This window comes from Eretmochelys imbricata, chromosome 26, assembly GCF_965152235.1.
Source record: "Eretmochelys imbricata isolate rEreImb1 chromosome 26, rEreImb1.hap1, whole genome shotgun sequence".
Lineage (NCBI taxonomy): Eukaryota > Metazoa > Chordata > Testudines > Cheloniidae > Eretmochelys > Eretmochelys imbricata.
The window spans coordinates 11,480,409-11,497,549 of NC_135597.1; positions in this window are offsets into that span (position 1 = coordinate 11,480,409).

Genomic DNA, 17,141 nt, shown 5'->3' on the forward strand with positions numbered 1-17,141 from the left:
TCATCATGGGCCCATCACTTCTGTTTCCATGGGATGAGACCCACCTATAAGTTACTTGGAGAAAAAGCCCCGTGACCAGCTTATTGTTTATGTCCTTAGTGTAAAAAGTCTTAACAGCAGCTTGAGAGAGAGAGAGAAAAACCGATTATCTAAGGATGAATGACATAGCAGTGCTGTTTCTCCTAGGGCAGAATCATCAACATAGCTCAGTGTAATAAAACAGAGATGTGTTGCAGATATTAAGGCAATAAAGATAACGTCAGAGCTATGAAGAATGCCCGTTTTACTAAAAATAGTAAGTGAAGGGGGAAAGCAGGTCAGATCCTAGGCCTTACAGAGAGTAAAGATAATGGAAATAGGAAGAATGTGTGTTGTTCGAACAGATACTTGGGAACCTGCCAGGTGTGCCATAAACTCGAAACCAAGCAATCTAGGCAATTCAGAGCTAGAACAGCGGTTCCCAAACTCTGGGATTTGGGGTTGAGCCATCAGGGATGGGATCATGATCCCAACTGAACGTCCGAACCAAATCTGAAGGGATCCGGACCGGCTCTACCAAATGGCGTTCCCTGTACAGCGCGACCTCGCGTGTACCGTACGGGCAAGGTCACGCCGCGTGGAGGAGGCTGTTTACTAGAGCTTGGCTTTCTGCTGGGGGCCCACAGAGACACCGCATCTGGTTCAGCCTCCAGCAGTCGATCGATGTCATGATGGAGTCGTGGGAATCAAAGTAGGGTCAGGCCGGCAAAAAGGTCGAGAACCGCTGGGCTAGCCTAACACCAGATAAACACAAGCCTGGCTAATAGCAAAGGGGTCTTGGCTGCGGCTGGCAGGAAAGAAACACCTTAACTGCCCTAGCTACAAAGTCTAAATTGGTTCTGGGAAGAATGTGCTCAGGCATGTTCCCTTAGGGCCTGATCCAACCCCATTGTACTCAATGAGCGTCTGTGTTGACTTGAGTCATCCTTTTATGCTACAGTCCAGTACATGGATGCAAAAATCACCTTGCTGCTCAGGACCAAGCTTTGGGTGGGAGTTCCCCCTGAGGGAGAAGCATCAGGTCTTATACTACACCCATCCCTATGGTATCAGAATGATTTGGGTATTTGCATGAGGTCCTTGGGATTTCAGCTACCAGGGTAGTTGCCCTGAGGCAAACTCCATAGCTACACTCTTGTAGCTACACTGTTGGTTGAAATCGCAGGCCGACATCTCTGCTTAGGTGGTGTGATTGTTTGGAAACAGCTGCTGGCTAAGGATCTGTCTATACTGCACACTAAGCCTGGGTCCCATGGACCCAGTTTACAGTTTACAGTTGCTGGACCTGGCTCTCCCACTGTGCTAACACATCCTTATTGCGCTACACAGACCTGACTTGGGTCTGCAGCTTGAGCTGCATCCACATTGCAGAATGGCAAGGCTCACACCCAAAACACAGCAGGGCTCAGGCTCTGACCACCCTCACTAGCATAGTCCTAGGACTCGGGTTCCGAATGCTTGCTGTCCTGAGTCAGACTGATTTGTGTGTGGACAGAAGGGAGGCTTGGGTTCAAACCTGAGTCAGAGTGCAGGCCCAGTGTACAGTGTAGACATACCCGAAGAGGACGCAAATACACTGGTTGTGCTTAAACACTTTCCAGTGTTGTCTTGAATAACTTTTGCCTGTGTGTTTTGCAGTTTGCCCCATGTTTCCCCAGACAAATACTGCAATCCTGAAGCAGTGTCTTTTAGGTATCTAAAGCAAGTGTTTAGGGGAGGGATAGCTCAGTGGTTCGAGCATTGGCCTGCTAAACCCAGGGTTGTGAGTTCAATCCTTGAGGGGGCCATTTAGGGATCTGGGGCAAAAATTGGGGATTGGTCCTGCTTTGAGCAGGGGGTTGGACTAGATGACCTCCTGAGGCCCCTTCCAACCCTGAGATTCTATGATTCAGTTTCTAAGTGATACTCTCATATCTCTGATAGAATTCATAGCAATGGCCATCTGGGTGTATGTGAAAGCAGGAGAGGTCTAGAGGGAGAGTCACTCAGGGGAGGTCGAAAGCAGGTCATTCTGGCAGGTACAGAGGGCAGTACAAAGAATAACTCCATAACCGGAAGCTGCTTGTTGTCACCAGCTGATGTCAGTAGAGTTGTCTGCTGAGACCAGGGCTGTGTCTGGGACTCTTACGGAAATCATTTCACCCCCCTGTGAAGTGCAGCCACCTCTGGGGTGAAATACGGCAGCTGCTAAAGGGCTCTCAGAGCACTTCACTAAGGTGAGTCGACACTTCACAGATGAGGAAACCACGGCCCAGAGGAGTTCAGTGAATTGCCCAAGTCGACGCAGCTGGGAATCGGGCCCAATTTCACTGATTCCTGGTCCCATGCATTGCCACATGCTGCCCCCACGTGAGATGAAAATTCCATGTTCAACTAAAACTAGCAGGGGAACTGAGGTAGGCAGAAGGTAATGTGCTAGATAATGACCAAAGCTGTAACCTGTGCAGGACACTTAAAGTTAACAACCTGACTCTTGCATAAAGGGCCCTAAGTTCTTTTAATTTTACTAATGGTCAGGACCTCCATTTTATACCTAATCCAAAAAACCCTTTCAGTGAAAGGCTCCTTTTAAGGCTGGATGTCCATGCTACAGGTAAAAAAGGCAGGGCACCTGAAAATCTTTTTGGTGGGGACTGTGTGTTCTGCATTTGTACAGCACCTAGCACAATGGGTCCTGGTCCCCGACTGGGGCTCTTAGGCATTACAGTAACACAAATAGCAATAAGTGTTTATTAAAATGTTAGGGGGTCAAACAGAATTAGGGGCCTAATGCCGCCTGCTAATGGAACATGGCGGGGTATTCTCCAGTCCCAGGCTGTCTCCAGAGGTGTTAGCAATGTCTTTGTGGGTTGTATCACATCAGTGGTGGTGGTAGCCAGGTGCCATGCAACCTATTAAAACAAACACCATCCCACCTCTCCGTGGGTGAGACTAACAGTTATCTGTGGGCCGTTAGGCAGGTGGCCTAGCCCAGCGGGTACGGTGTGCAAGAAAGCACCAGGAGACCTGGGTTCTACACCTGACTTGCGGGGTGACATTGGGCAAGTTGCTTAGGCCTCAGTTTTCCCAGGGTAGCTACTTATTCTGGTTGCCCAACTTAAGCCACTTAGGGCCAGATTTTCCCAGCACCCACCAGCTGCCGTTGTGCTCAGAGCCTAAAAGGGAGCTGATCTCTTGGAATTTTCCATGCGTCTGTGGACCTGCACTGGGACTGGGCAAAGAACCACCGGAATGAGAGTAGACTGGCTGCTTTCAACACTAGTAGCTTTCACAGGAGACCATGTCTCCCAGAATCCTCTGAGTCTCGGAAAACACGGTGCATCCTACAAAGGCCCTCCCTGAATCCCTATATGTCTCAGGAAGGGACAGGTCCAGCAGCTTTTAATTAAGAAAAGAGAAAGCGCCTCTGGGACATGTAGGCTGCCAAATAGCGCGAGATGCCTGGGAAACATGCAGGGGGCTCCAAACCCCTAGTACACGAGGTGCTAGCCTGCAGGAGAACATGCTCAGTTTGCTCTCACTGGCGAGTGGGCATCCAGCCAATGGGCTGTTCCCCTCGAAGAGGGGGAGTAGCCAGAGGAGGAGAGCCATGTACATAACAGGGAGCTCAGTCAATATGGGCTTATCGACTCCTGTATCCTGAAGGCCTTGGGGCATCAAAAACAACAACCCCGCTAAGGCCAGTAAAATTGCAAATGGGCAAGGGCAGCCTGACCTCCTTTATCGCCGGCCTGTGGAGTGAAGAGCAAGCCAGTAACAAAGCCCCAGGAACTCCCCAGTGCTGATGCTAAGGGCCTGATCCAAAACCAGCGGAGATCGATGGAAAGACTCGCGTTGGCTTCAAAGGGCTGTAGCATTTTGAGTGCAGACAAGCCCTGTGTGTTCCCATCAGAGGTCTCTAAGTTTTCAGCCAAATCTGGCCACCAGAACTGCTGATCTCGCGAGATTTTAACCAGCCACAGTGCCAGAAATCTTGTATGATTATCTAAATTTGTGAGATCCCCACCATTTGGGTCCAAAATCTTAGGTGAGCAGCTGACAAGACTGGCCCTATGCGGCTTGTGGGATTGGTTTTCTCTCTGGGGTAGGGACTATCTTTTTGTCATCTCTGGGGCTCTTGGGCATGAGCACAATACAAATAATAAAGAATAATTTATGAAAAAAGAATGGCTATGTATAACTTGGCTGAGCTAGAGCTAAGGGAGGTGGATGGATGTTTCACTAAGCCAAGAGAAGGATGATTATGGGTCGGACAAGAGGGTATAAGTAAGAGCAATGGGATAAAATTAAGAAAAGGAGAATGTTGATTAAATAGCATGGAAAATGCTATGGCAAATACTAGCACGTGGGAAGGGGTGGAAACACAATCCTTGATCCTCTTAAAACTGGACTGCATAATGTCAGGAGCAATCAATCCAGAGAGATGGACAAGGAAGGTCATCTTCATCAATGATACATAGCATATGACACATTTCATCTCCAGGTTTCAACACACTTTACCCCGCGGGACAGGTATTATTATGCCCATTTTATTGATGGGGAAGCTGAGATGCCCACAGTTACACAACAGGTCATCGACAGAGCCAGGAATGGAACCCAGATCTTCTGGCACCCACTCTAGTTGCCGTGTTTGCTGGGCCCGTTGCTTTATTGAGTTAGTTCTTGGTGCACTAAAGAAAATACAGAGGGGATTTTTTGGGTCTGTTTCCCCCAATGCCAGCTTGCGGCTGCTGTGCAGAGGCTTCGACTCCCCAAATCCATCTCCTTGATCCTGCTGCCACTCGCAGCAGATGGTGTTTAGGTGACTAAGCGGATATTGAGCTCACTGTGCTGTCTTACCGAGGATCTTGGAGACAATGTGCCGTATTAATGCTCGGAAAGCAACGCCGCCAGATTACACAGCAGCTACTGATTCTCTTATCTGCTTACAGGGAATTTCCCCCCCCCCAAACCAATTGATGCGCTCAGATGTTCTTTGTGCAGCAGATGGGTTAACCGTTAGGAAGGCAGCATGTCTACTTTAAATACCATACAATAGAGGATCACCCAGTGTAAAGTCCTGACCTCTTAGCTGTGGCCGCGTGGGCTCCTCCAGTTTATCCTGCCTCGAATTTGTCAAAATCAAATGGCTGCCCAAGTTACTGAAGGAGGAAGGAAGCTCAGTGCTGTCAGATGCCCAGGGACTTGTACACGTTAATGCTTGGCTGTATAAGAGCATCAGTGCACGCTGGAAACCGCACCAAGCAAGCAGATTAAAAAATATATATATGAGTCACTAGAAAAGCTGCGGGGTTGGTAATAAGATATGGCGCCTTTCATCTCGAGATCGTCCTGTCTGAATTAGGCCTGGGTCAGTACTGACCAAAAGGAATCACCATTTGCTGGCCTCCCTGGTGCCTTGTGCGGAATGGTTTTGGTGAGCCTCAGTTCATTTCCCAGGGGGACGAGTGTCCACGTCCCAAGAAATGTCCAGCCTGTCAGACAGTGCTCATCGGCTCCCTTGTTGACAGCCTACCTGAAAAGATGAGGGACCCAATGCACATGGATTCTGACCTATCCCATCCTATCTCCAGCAGGGATTCCTGCAAAGAAAACGTAATGATGGTGGGGGCGCCTGCTACTTCCTTTTCTACGAGTAGACGGAAGAGTTGGGGTTTCAAGCCAGCGCCTTTCTTTCGCAGGATAGACCCAAATCATTCTGAGGTGCATCATTCAGGGAACAGGGCCGCAAATCAGCAAGGCACATAAGCAACGTTCCCTCTAATTTTTGACAGGCCGTGTGCGCAAAACATTTCTTCTGTGCAAATTGTTGTGCTTCTGTGCAAATGTTTGTGCGTGCGGTGTTTTGCCGTGTGGTCAGGGTTTAGGCTCTCTGTGTATGTGCACACGTGCCCTGCTTAGAGGGAACAGTGGCCGTGGCTACCTTTAGCTGCGGGCGTAGCCTGGTTGACCTATGCTCAAAATTAAGCATATGCTTAAGTCTCTTGCTGAATCGGGGCCTAAACCAGTCACCGTGGGGAGTGAAGCTTTGCCAGAGGATGGGTCTGTCGTTCAGCCGTTCCAGGTGTCTACAGAACGTGAGCAAGGCTTGAGCAGGGACAATGGGAAAATGCCCTTTGTGTGTGCGGATTCGCAACAGCGCTTAGCAATGTTCCTGATTCTGAAATGAAGCCTGCAAGTCTCCATAGGATCGGGATGTTTGCTGCTGCTGCTGTGACTGTTGTTATCTGATTTCCTAATCTGCGGCATCCTGTAGAAATTAAAACCGCATGGAATATAGGGACTGCCAGATCTCGCTTGCCTCTCTTAAAAAGGAAATTCATCGCACTGAGAGCCCGGTGCGTGATTAAGACGTCACTTTGTGCTAAGGATGACAGCTTGATTGCTGTGGAGAGGAAGGAATTGCATGCCCAGGTTCTTAAGCCGCATTAAAATCTCCACTTGGGAGACCCCCTTATCCAGTCCAGAGGCCGGGATTGGTTATGTTTGCAGCTCTGTAGCTACCTGCTTATTACAATGTTATTACGCGTGGAGAGCTTCCGATAAAGGGGTACCCCCTCATCTTTTCTATTGGGACTGGTGGAAAAACGAATTTTCACAAAGCTGTTTTCCCCAAGTGTCGGGGTGGGAGGGGAAGGGGGGGGGTCTGTCTCTTTAAAGGCCTGGGGCCAGCCAGCCCAATTTGATTATCAGACCCAGCTGGGAAGGGATCTGGTGTTCCCTATAAAAAGGGCTGAGACAGCTCAGTCGAAGGAGAACTGCCGGGTCCTGTGGCTGACCCTGGAGTAGCGAGAGCGGGGACCTGAGGGATCGGACTCTGGCTCCTGGCAGCCTGAGCTGTGAGTTTGGTGGTGGTTGGCGAGTTCTGTTTGAATCGCTCTGGAAGAAGCGCTTGAAAGATGCTGGGGGGCTGTGCTGAGACAGGCCAGCACCTCACACCTCTGCGGGGTTTGAAACGGAGTGACTTCGCTCCTCAGGAAGGAAGGGTGGCCTGGTAGGACAGGGTGCTGGAATGGCACCTGCCAGCAGGGCCGGCTTAACCTTTTGTGGGCCCCCATGGCGTGAGGAGGTCAGTCCCCAGAGCGAGGGGCCAGCTAGGGGCAATGGGGCACGGCAGGGGCCTCCCCACTCTGTCCAGCCCAGTGCGAGGGCACTAGTTACAAACCGGCAGGTGCCAGATGCACATTAGCCCGCCTGGCCCCATGCTGCCAGCGTGCCCCTTCCCCGTGGGGGCGGGCCCACGCCACACAGCCCTGCCCCCCCGACACCAACACCCTCCCGGACCCCCTCCACAAAATGCACAGCACCCTGCCCAGCGCCCCCCACAGAGCCCCCAGTGCCCCAACACACGCAGATCTTCCCTGCCCCCTCACAGCCCAGCATCCCCCCGCCCCCCTACGCCCTGCCTCCCGGCCGCACTCACCGGCCCTGCTGTCTGCGGGGCTGAGCCGGCAGCGCAGCCAGGGCTGGTCCCGGGGCCGGGAATCGCTCCCGCCCCTTGGGAATGGCGCGTTCAGCCCCTGCTGGGCTCCCTCAAGACGCACTTGCCTGGAGGGGCCTGGCCAGGCTTCTGCCCCAGTCCCAGGCGGCTCAGCTCCGGGGAGACCGGCGGGCCCCGCAGGTGGTGGGAAGCAGAGACTGCCCGGAGCTGGAGGTGCCCTGGGGTCCGGCCAGGGGGCAGAGAGGAGCCGGCGGGTGGGGCCAAGGGGCCAAGAGGAGCCCTTGGTGCAGGCCGGGGCCCCTTCTGAGCACCACTGGCACCATTGTAAACCCGGGACTGCTCGCCAGACTCTGCGGCAGGTACCTTTGGGCAAACCATTTAATCTCTCTGTGCCTCCGAGTACCCCATCTGTAAAATGGGGATGATAATCCCTCCTTTCTCCCACCCTGTGGGACTCGTCTGTTTAAGCGGTGAGCTCCCTGGGGCAGAGACTGCCTTGCTATGTGTTTGTACAGTGCGTGGCCCAATGGGGCTCTGCAGCTGTGGCCTGTGGGTGCTGCTGGGATACAGATGGTAACAGCGGAGGTTCTGCCACTACATCCCAAGCTTGGTTTGGTTTTTGTTTTCTCCTGAGCTGTATAAACCCCTACCTATTTCAGGGATCCATTGGAAGCTCAGTGGTTAATGCTGTGATGTTTCCCTAATCCCATTGGATGAATGTCTTCCTCAGGGTGCAAATCCTCCCCTTCTCCTTGTGTCTAGAGGAATGATTTACTAACAGAGGCTGTGCCTGGTTGTTTCCTTAATGCCCGAGTGTTTCCAAGACTGTTACCCCTCACAGAGGTCTGTCATAAACCCAGGATGTGGGTGTGAGCTTAGATACGCACTTGCACAGAAAAAGCTCCCCTCAACACTAAACCGTTAGCCCTGCTGGATTTCAATCTGGGGCTTGCAGGAAACGAGCATCCTGGCTTCTGGAAGAGCAATTGTGCCGCAGTATCATAAATCACTTTTGCGCACACACCTTTTTCACGAATTTAATGTTGCTTGGAGCACAATAAGCACGTTGCCCAGCCGGATCTTTTTGCCGCCCTCACTGTAACCTCATTTCCAAGTGTCTATTGCTTCTGGAGAATTTCTGGCACTATTGTGACCCTGGGTATAAAAAAAGAGAAGCGAATGTTTGTTACATTTCAGACACTGGCCTGGATATTGAGATACGGTGTTATTCAGTGATCTGAGCAAGAAGCCTGGGAATTAGGAATCATGGGGCCTAGTATGACCTTGGACATGTTGTTTAAAACAAATATGCAAACAAAATCCTTGCCCCTCTGGGAAATGGGGACAATGGAACCTACCTAAAAGGGGTATTGTGAAGATTACTCATTAGTCTCTCAAGCTTTATGACTATAGGTCACATTCTCCACGGTTGTAAATGAGTAAAACGCTGTGGAAGTCAATGTAGATGTGTGTGTTTACCCAAGCTGAGAATCTGAGCCTCTTACTCCTCGTAAGCATTTGTCTAACAGTCTGGAAAATACCAATGTATAGAACTGGTTGAAACATGTTTTTCATTGTGGGGGGAAAATAGTAGTTTCACTGAAATCAAAATGTTGGGGGGGGGGGCAGCGTTAACTAAAAATTTTAAAACAAAACACGTTTTTTTCATTGTAGCTTTTGAAAACCAAAACCAACATACAATTTCCATTTGATATTAAACAAAACACATTTTTGTGTAAAAAAACAAACAAAAATCAAAACATTCAATGAAATTGTTTGTCAGTATTTTTTCACAAATATAACATGGGCTTTTCTGTGGCTTATCAGACAGAAGCCATAACCATATACCAGGGCTATGGTTATTAAGGACTAATACGTACCTTTTACACAGTCCTTAAATCAAATTGCAGATTTTGGGCCTGATTTCTTCCCTGCAGGGTGCTGAGCAGCTCTGGAAACTGAATGCATCACTATTCGTTATATGTTGCCCATTGAGCACTGGCAGCAGGATATGGTGCTTAATAGTCTCTAGCCTCTTCTCATGGAATTTACTAACATTACGTGTCCCCCTGAATAAAGTCCTACTTGCTACTGGCTTGGAAGGCAATCCCACCCCCCCAAAAAACATCATTTCCATTTTTGCAACAAAATCCCAGCACTTGAACTTGTTCAATTTTCAGGTTTTCATTTTTTTGACAAACTCAAAAAAAAATGCCAATTTTTTGAATGATTTTCTCCACTGATTTCCTGGCCACTTGCATATGAAGAACATGAGGCAAAGAACTAAAAGTTCAATTTTACAAACACTGGACCGTGTGAATAACTATAGTGCACTAGACTGCTAACTGGAATAAAGTTACTCATATTCTTAAAGTATTTGCAGGTTCAGGCCCTTGGAATTTACCTGACCGTATCTGGAATTTATTTCTCGCTTGTAATAAGACACCAGAGTAAATATAAGGAGAAACCCTTTTGTCAGGATAAAACCCTGAATGGAGATATTTTCCTGTACTACACACAACAAAGCAGAGCTCGAGAGATGCATAAAAGCCAGAATAAATGGATGGTAGCCTAGTGACCCTAACATATGGAGCCCACATTAAACCTTGGAGCGTGTGTGAGTGGGCCCGCCCTTCCCTCCAGCCAGCCAAAACCTGCTTTTGTCCTTAGCCAGACGCGCAGACAAAGGAAAGCACATCGTAAATTCAGTCTTCTCGAAAATGGAGCAGATCCAGCCCATTCCCTGTGGTTTCGCTGGCCGATCAGTTTGACAGCATAAGCTACTGCTCCTGAGAGTTGGGGCTTTTACGTTTCACTGGGTCTTTTGGGGAGGATCATGCCAGATGTTTGGCTGCACTGAAGACTTGAGCCTGTCCAGGCTTGGGCACATGAGTAACTGGACTCAAGTGTGTAGTCCGCTTGAGGATGTTAGCGACAGCTAGGGCGGGGCACATGGGATGGTGGTACCCACTTCTTCTTCTCCTCGGTCAAGTAGTGACCCTCCCCCTCTCTCTCTCATTACTGTATGACTTTGTGCCCTGGGTGGCTGGCTTGAGGACTCAGAGGTGGTGGGTGCTTGTGGGCACGGGGAGGTTCCAAGGACAGGGTGGCAACAGGTGTCAGTCCTGGTGGTCCTTGAGGAACAACTCTCATGATGTTTGGCATTTCTCTTGCAGCCCCAACTCCTGGAGTCAGGGGATTATGAGAGGATCTTAGGGGGGTTTATTTGCTTTTATAAAGTAAGTTTGTAGCCCTCATGATTGTGGGGGAAAAGCTTGAAAAGTGACCCCTACCTGGTCAAAAACCAAATAAATACCTGGCCCATATTGATCCTATTTTGGGGGGACCTGAGTCAGGGTTCCTGAGTGCTTAAGATTGGCAGTAGTGTGTCTAAAACACACCAAACTTTGAGGTGCTAAAAATTCAGATCTGGCTCCAAGCCACTTGTCTTAATGGAATTATCCGAACCTCACGAGTCAGAGTGGAACAGACTATCCTGCTAGAACGGTCTTTCCCATCAGCTTTCCGGGTTGTGTCTCACTCAGGAATACAAAGGCATGTGAAATCCAAAATAGGGTCTTTGGGGGAAAAAAAATGTTATCCAGACTCTCTAAAACAGAGGTGGGCAAACTACAGCTCGCGGGCCACATCCGGCCCATGGGACTGTCCTGCCCGGCCCATGAGCTCCTGGCCCAGGAGGCTAGCCCCCAGCCCCTCCCCTGCTGCTCCCCTCCCCCGGCGCAACGCTCTGGGCGGTGGGGCTGCAGAGGGTCCCGGGCTCTGGACCGATAAACTCCAAAGCTCTGTGGCTGACATTTTTAAAGGCATTGAGGCATGCAGTGCTCAGCACTGCAACATTGAACTAACTGGGGGTGGGGGAGGGGGCTTAGCGTCTAAAGGCCTTTTGAAAATTAGCCTCCTAAATCAGCGAGGCATTGTCCTTCTGAGCACAGCAGCACCTAAATACCTTTAAAAATCCAGGCCCCTGGAAAGGAAAGCAAGTATTTTTGTCCCCATTTCTCAGATAAGGAAACTAAGACCCTGAGAGATGAAGTGACTTGCTAGAGGTCACACATAAGGCTGGTAGCAGAGCTAGGAATAGAAGCCACATTGCCAGTCTCCTAGTCCAGTTCCCTCTCAGTGTGGACCATGCTGCCTCCCTAGATAAGAAGCTCTTGGGTAAATAGGGTGACCAGATGTCCCAATTTTATACGGACAGTCCCAATATTTGGGACTTTGTCTTGTATAGGCGCCTGTTACCCCCCAGCACATGTCCTGATTTTTCACACTTGCTATCTGGTCACCCTCGTACATGCAACAGAGGCAATCTCTCTGGCCCAGACAAATCTTGCATGGCATATGTGCTAACAGGCAAAACCATCTTCTCTCTCTCTCTCTACACATGCTCAAACAGGTGGTCAAGACTGATTGCAAAATTAGCAGCAAGTTTCATGGCAAACCAAGACAGGGTCCAGCTCTTTGCAGCTTTGGGCCCAGACCAAATGCTAGGAGTAACCCAGAGTGTATACAGACATCCAAATATCCCACCCATCCTCCCTCTTGGCAAAGCAGAATGGATGGGAAGGTGGTGCTTTTAAAACAGCCTGCCTCTCAGAAGGGATGCTATTACGCAGGGCAAGTTCTGCTCTGTATGGTGCACGATAGCACCTCGAATGTAGAATTAACCTGAAAGAGTTTCCAGATCTGGTAGGACTCTGCTTGCAAGACATTGCACTTCCTACTCATAAAATCCCGGTGTGCCATAAAAGGATCGGTCCCATCTGTACCTCAGAAACATGGAGGTTAAAAGTCAGATATAGTAATCTAAGAGCATGGGATCTGTCGTACCAGGGTAGACCCAATGGTCCATCTGATAACCTCTCTCCGATAGTGGCTGATGCCTGATGCTTCAGAGGAAGTATCTTGCAGCTTGCTCTAAAGTTTATAGCCAACTGTTCATTGCTGAATATGGGAACAGAGCAAATTCCTTCCTGCCTCCTGCAGTGATCAGCTGATTCCCTGTCGCATGAGTTGGTTAACCCTATCAGAGCTTACCCGAACTAGACAGAACAGTAGGAATTAGGTGGTGGGGGAGGAGGGGAAGGCCTATTATTTCATCTATCTCCTTGGGGTCAGGACAGGATTGTTCCTTGCTGCACCCTGCGTTGACCATGGTGGAATATAACAGCCACTGCATTAGGGATCATAGCAGCGGCCGATCTTGTCTGCAATCCTTTACTGAACTCTTCAGAGGAAGACATAACCCCTCTGCTTGCATTTTCATTGGGGAGTCCTGCACGCTTGGGAGAAATCTTTCTGACCACAAGCAGTGATCAGTATCCACTCGGGATTAGGAGCACTGTGTCATTTGGATCCTAGCTAGTGTAGGAGCAGCTCCTGTGACCGTCCGTGGTGGACCAGAGCAGTCACCTGGCTCTGTGGATCTCCTCCTGTCGAACCTGAGAAATTAGCATTTCCGCTGCAGACTGGATCGCTGTGCCCAAAGCAACTTGCCTGCCTTTCATGATACCCGGGAGACAATGGCTTGTCTTGTGTCCGGCTCCAGACCACTCATTCTGTCACTTTCCAGAAGACTGTGCTGAGAGCTCTGGGAAGTGGTGGGGAGCTGATCTCTCCCTGTAGCAACAATACACAACGGAAAAGCAAAAGTCCTGGAAAGGCTATTGCTTTGATTAAAAACGGAACCACGGGGCCTGATTCACCAATGCACCACTCAGTGCCATGGTAACTCCATAGAAACCAGTTTAGTGCCAGCTGGATGCCATTGTTTTCAGGGGAGTCACACTGGTGTAAATCAGTGGTGAATCAGGCCCATCGTTTTGTTTTGTTCTGAATAATCTCCAGTTAAAAATCATCTAGAGGATAGAGCACTAGACTCAGGAGATCTATGTTCAGTTCCTGGCTTTGCTGCAGACTAACTAAAAGCAAAGCAAAATAACTAAACCCACCATCAGGGGGTTTCTTGCTCAGAGTTAGAGGTTTTCCCTGGACGGTGCTGCACTCGTCCGCAAAAATGAATTGGCTGCCGTATGTCGACACATGTTCGCGCAGAGCGAGGACAGTGACTGGAAGGGTCGGATCGTGGGGAACGAAGAGATGGGAAAAGACCGAGTGGTTTGGTTGAGAAAGAAAATAATGGAGCCAGATTCTGAGCTCAGCCACCCCGTTGCTATAAATTCAGAGTAACTCCACTTAGGTCTATTTACTGGTGTAAATGTCATAGGCCAGTAGCCTTCACTTCTTAACATTACCAGTCACTTTGCCCAAGAGCGGGAGTTTTAACCCTGGTGTGTAAGGATATGTATGTCTGCTCTGCAAATCAGAGGGGTGATGGCAGCACATGGAGACACACCCGCTAGCTAGATCAAAGCTAGCGTGGGTATAACACCTAGGACCCTGGGTAAATATTTGAGCGGCCGTCCTATGCTGCCACATCTTTATTGCTATTGTTGTTTGAGCTAGCGCCAGGTGTATCTACACGTGCTGCAGTCATGCCACCTGACCACAGTGTAGACAGACCCGAAGCAAGGTCGAGCCGGTTTCTCTCCTGGGCTTTTAGCTTAGGAACACATGGATGCCTGTGCAACGTGCTACCAGACCCGGTATCATTTTACACTTAACTTGCATCCCTTTTGAAAGAAAAGGTGCCTAAATCAGGGACCTAGCCTGCCCATGTCTCTCTAACAGCTCAGACACAGTCCTGCTTCTGCCCCGTTAACCCACTAATCAATGTTTCACCCATCTCTGCAGAGAAAGGCAAATAATCTTCAGACAATTGGCTGCACTGTTTTTCCCCTTCTTTGCCCCTGCGAGCTGTATTTAATCCAACAGGATCTAGTGTGGCGGAATTGGTTATCTGCCAACTAATATGCTTTCTCAAGAGGCAGCCTGCTTTTTGCTTACCGGCTCTCTAGCGTAATGGGGAGGGGGTGCTGGTGGAGGGGAACGGTAGGGTTGTTTTTCAGCCAGATTGAACAAAAGACTTTGTGTTGTACTTTTGCCATACAGTTTGACAGTGGAGTAATGCTGTTGGCTATGTCTCCACCGCATGCAGGCTGCTACTTCTCGGTGAGAATCGTTAATTCTCCAGGCTAGCCTGTGACAACAGTTTATTTGGGGGGGAGGGGATTGGGGAGGGAGGAATATCCGTGAGAGGAGCCTAATATCCCTTCCCCTATTTAAGATGCCGTGGGATTGGTGGTGGATGGGCATTTTAAGCCTTGCATTAAATCAGAGAGCAAGCCGTGGCGGTAGAGGCTGGGACATGCACTGGGGTGGCTTTTTCAAGTGCTGCCTGGAGAGAGGGAGAGCCCTTGATGTTCATTATCTCAGAGGCTGTGAGCAGTGTAACGAATTGGGTAGCATTCTCCCACTTTATCAGCCTGCTATCGCCTGCTTTGTGCCTGGGTATCCTATAGAAATGCAAGTCTTTTCTCCAAGAGCCAACATGCTGAAGTTCAGCTGTTTATCTAAGACCCTGCAGATGGTGAGGATTAGAAGGCCTCATGGGAGTTAACTTAAAGTATTATGTAGAAGGTGGGGGGGGGAAATCCATTTAATTACGTATGCTTGCGCACAGTGGGGACACAGAAATATGCTCCTCAGGCAGAGAAGTTTGGAGATCCCAGCAGGAAATCCAACCCACACGAGTCATTTATCGCCCCAATTGCCTCTTGGTGCTGCCACAATGTCCCTGGCGCAATTTTAATTTGACAAAGGGAAACTTATCGAAAGCTGCAAGATGGTCTAATCGGATTGTTCTGTGGAGCTGATGCTCAGGGTAGCCTGTGGCATGCGGTACCTTTGAGGCCTGATTCTCTGCCATACGGCCCTGTTTCAAGAAAGCACTTGAGTGTATGGAGGACTCCATGGAGCTGATGCACATGCTAACAGTTAAGCAGGTGCTTAAATCCTAATGAAGCTTAAAGTTAAGTACCCTTTCCCTGGTTTTGGGGGTGGGGGGGTTAGGTCCCCATCAGGTGTCATTCCACTGAAGTCAATGGGATCTGGTGTTTATCAGTGAACTTTCATCCATCCATAATATATTCACAGGCCTCTCCTTAATTCATACTGAACCCTTTGGGGGTAGCCTCTGATCTTCCTTAGTCCAGTTTTACATTGGCGTGTTTCCAGACTCTTCAGTGGGCTTCTGATTCCCACCAGGGCAAGTGAGAGCGAGCAAGGTTGTTTTTTGGCCTAATTCCACCCTCTGCTGTGAATGTGAATCTCCTAGCTAGGTCAATGGGAAGTAGGTGTGGGTGTAACCTCACCTGTTAGGCAGGGATTTCAAAGGAGCCTAAGGTGAGTCATGTGCCCAACTCCCTTAGACTCCTTTGGAAATCTCAGTGTAAGTCTTTAAAGAAGATAGCTTTGAGGTTTGAATATCCCTGGTGTAATGTAGGCCCTTAGAAGCCTTTACGCTGGCTATGGAATTGTTCCTCAGGAGACATGATAGCAGCGGGCTTGACGGCTTCAGGGGTGCTCCGAAAGGACCACTCTTGGTGGGGAATGAACCTGTTAGACAGATGCTCTGCCACCAAAGAAGCGTGGCTGGGAACCAGAGTACCCAGGTGCCCAGTTTTCAACCGGAAAATCCGGTCAAAAAGGGGACCTGATGGTGCCCAGTCAGATCTACTGACCAGACACCCAAAGTTCGGTTACTGCGGGCAGGGAAGGTGGGGAGGCACTGAGTCATCACCCGGGCAACCTCCTACCTGCAGGTGAGTCCCTCCTGACTCATGCAGGGATGCAGGAAGAGGGAAAAAGCAGTGAGCGACAGAGGGAGGGGGAAAGAGGATGAATGGCGATGGGGCCTGTGGGGAAGGGGTGGGGCAAGGCAGGGCGGGTCCTTGGGCGAAGGGACGGGGCGGGGGCAAGTCCTTGTGGGGGGAAGGGGCAGGGCAGGAGTGGGTCCTTGTGCAGGGGTGGGAGGGGGGTGAAAGGGGTGTTTCCAGCATTCATTGTTTTTAAATATTACACAGTTGGCAACCCTATTTGGGATAGACCTGCATGGTGGATTGCCTGAATGGCACCGATGCTATTCTACTGCCCTCTGAGATGCACTGGTCCAGGTGGATGGCTACTTAGCCTAGAAGTAAGGGTGCTCTTGAGAAGATGAAAGGCTGGTTTGACTCTGTGGTATCAGGGTGTTGAGGTATCTCTGACCACAAAGCCGAAAAATGCAGAATACAGCCGCGGACCTGAGGGGCCCTGCAGGGAAAGGGGTGTGGCGCTATCATACACCTGGGAGATGCAGCACAATCTGGTGGTATAAACAGGAGTTAATTGGAGGCTGAAAGGGTAAGAAGGAGAAAAATGTTAAATGGCTGAAGGGATGCATGAGACTGTTTCAAGCTGGATACAGAGACCTATTAGAATTTTAAAAGAAACATTAAAGCGATGACTAAAAATAAGAAATTTCCTTAGAGGTCGCATCTTCCTCTGGAGCCGTCTGCAGGAAAGCAGTGGAGGCCTGTGCCCAGTGCTAGGCGCTAGCGAATCCCAAGTTCTAATCCCAGCTCTGGTAGCGACTCTCTGCGTCACCTCTGTACTACAGCCTCCCCATCTGCAAAATGGAGATGATGCCGATTTGGTGTGCTAATTAGTTAGTCTGTGTGCACTGGTATGAGTGCGTAGGGTG